The following is a 2,590-nucleotide window of genomic DNA, read 5'->3' as shown; positions in this document are numbered from 1 at the left end:
GAATCCCTGAACCCCCTTTCATATTCTTTTATTTTTGTTTTAAAAAAAAGATGGCGGCTAAGAAAAAGACTGCTGTTAAACCGGTCATGAAGAAATGCAATAAATTCCTTGTTGTTTTATGAAAATTTACAACTTTGTGATAGAACTTTATGAGTGGCTGGGTTCTGGGATTGGCCAGAGCCGGTCATGTGGACTGCTAACCGTGAACATGAACTTTTTATTATTTCCCATGTGGTTATATTGCACCATTCTTCTGTCCGCTGCACCTTGGGTCGGATCAGTGTCCTCTATAGGGCTCTCGCCTCTTTACATTTTTTTACTTTTGTGTATAAGCTCGATAGGGCTAAAACAGGGGAGAGGGGCGGGGGGGGACGCCTATACCCACATCCACACGCACACATAGACACCCACCTCCACACACACACATAGCAAAAGAGTTACATGATTTTTTTTTATTATTATTATTAATTTTTATTTTTTTTTAATTCCTCTGTTAATTTGCCTGCTGATTTGGAATCTCAGTAGTAATGGAGGGGCAGAGGAGATTCTGGACCGAGTGGAGGCTATCATTTTTCAAAGAGGGAAGTTACTCCATTTTCTATGCAAATGACAGAAATGCAAGAAGCTCTCACAAGTCAGAGAGGCAATCGACGGCTATCAGGTTGGGACAATATTTGTCAGCTAACAGATAAGCAAACGCTGTCTCTCTCTCCCTATATATTTTACTTATACTACAGAAATGGACGTCAAAAGGTAAGGGAATAATATCTGTTTCTCTTCATTTAATTTTTTCTTTGAGAAAATGCATTTGTCAAGCTGCCTTTTTCTGTACCGTTCCCCATATCCCTCTACTCGGGGCGGGGGGGGTTTTTTTTTGGGGGGGAATAGAAAGAAAAGGGTGGGGTGATGAAGAAGAGAGGCACTGGAAGAAATCAGGGGTGGTCGAAATCTGTTTAAGTGACAATTTCCCCGAAAAAGTGTGACGTAAAGGTGAGAAAAAGAGAGAAAGGGAGAGAGAAAGAAGAGTGGGGAAAAGGTAAAGAAAGAAATTCAGAGAAGGAAAGAAAGAGAGAAAGAAAATAGAAAAAATATATGAAAGCAAGGAAAAAAGCGAGAAAGATCGTGAGAAAGAAGGAGGTGAAGAAAATAAGAAAGGAAATAAGAAACAGAAAGAAAAAGAAAATAACGGAATAAGAAGGAAAAATAAAGCCTGTAATGTCACCTGGAGATAGTAGACTTGGAATGAAGGATTTTGCAGTAGCTCGGTGACGGAGGCTTTGAGATACTGCCTTTAAAAAAATACCAAACCCTTTGTGGGTAGTTGTCGTGTTTTATTTTTTTTCCCCTTCGCAGAATCTCTTGCCAGTTTGCCTGTCTTCAGGCGAGCCCAGTAATTTGGCGAAGTTTGTGTGGAAGCCAGTTGGGTTTTGCGTTGCTCTCCAGGGTCATTATTATGTGGGTGGTTTCTTCGGAGAGGGCAGTTCGCGGCAGTCCTCGGAAATAAGGTTCTGGAAATTAGTTAAAAAAAAAAAAAAGCAAACGGGGGAAAACAAAAAAAAAAAGAAAAAAGAAAAAAAAAAGATAATAAGAATGAAGCCAACCCAGAGCGCAGCGCTCTCATTGTATTTTTTTTTTTTTTCCCCTCGTGAAACTCCCAAATGAAGCTGACGTTGCGATGCAATAAACCTCCTTGTATTTAATTGCATTCTGCGGTGTTAACGGGGCTTTACGGCTTTCCCGACCGGAATACCGGGTTGGGTTTCAGCCCCACGGTGTGTCGGTGCTTTTCCACACCAGGTTATGTGCAACTCTCCTTCTCCTTTCCCTGTCTGATACCCTAACGCTTGCCTTCGGGTTTAGGAAAATATTTGCCCGTCATTTTTAAATGTGGGTTGTTTTGGTTGTGGCTTTTTTTTTTTTTTTTTTCTCAAGATTTCAAGGCGGGAGGGTTGAAATATAGTACTAATTGCTACTGTTACGAGGTGATTTTTAAATAAGATAATGTGAGAGCCTGTGTATGTGAAGCGAGATTGAGTAAGAAGAGATTCATTACTTAAGCATAAACCATTTTATGACGTGACGATTTATCTCACCTAAACTGACTGTGCCTGAATATTGTGTGGACAAGAGTAAATGATCGCAAGCCGTGGAAATAATAAACAGAAAGTCATTTTTAAAAGCTATTTCTTCCCGAACCTGTTACATTTTTCATAAATCACGGGGAAAAAAAATAATGCCGGTTCAAACGCCTGTTCTCCCTTTTCCCTCAGCCTCTTCGCGCTCTTTGGTGTTTTGTTTTGTTTATCAGTTCTTAAGAAAAAAAATATGTTAAAAAAATTAATTTAATTTAGAAACCTTGCTCCAAAACGCTTTAACGCCTATTCTTCCACATCCTGCGTGGGCAACCACTTGTGGAAACCACGCATCTCGGTGCGGGCAGGTCTTTTTAACCATTTCAGCCCGGTCCGGCGTGGGATGACCGAGAAACCTCTGTGCACCCCCGGTGTGTGTGTCTTGGGGGGGCGTGGGGGGTGTCCGCGCTGCTCCCGGCTCTGCTCCCCACCTTGGCACCTTCCCCTGCTTCTTTATT

This window comes from Charadrius vociferus, unplaced genomic scaffold, assembly GCF_000708025.1.
Source record: "Charadrius vociferus isolate BGI_N301 unplaced genomic scaffold, ASM70802v2 scaffold509, whole genome shotgun sequence".
Lineage (NCBI taxonomy): Eukaryota > Metazoa > Chordata > Aves > Charadriiformes > Charadriidae > Charadrius > Charadrius vociferus.
This window is presented reverse-complemented; position numbering follows the sequence as displayed.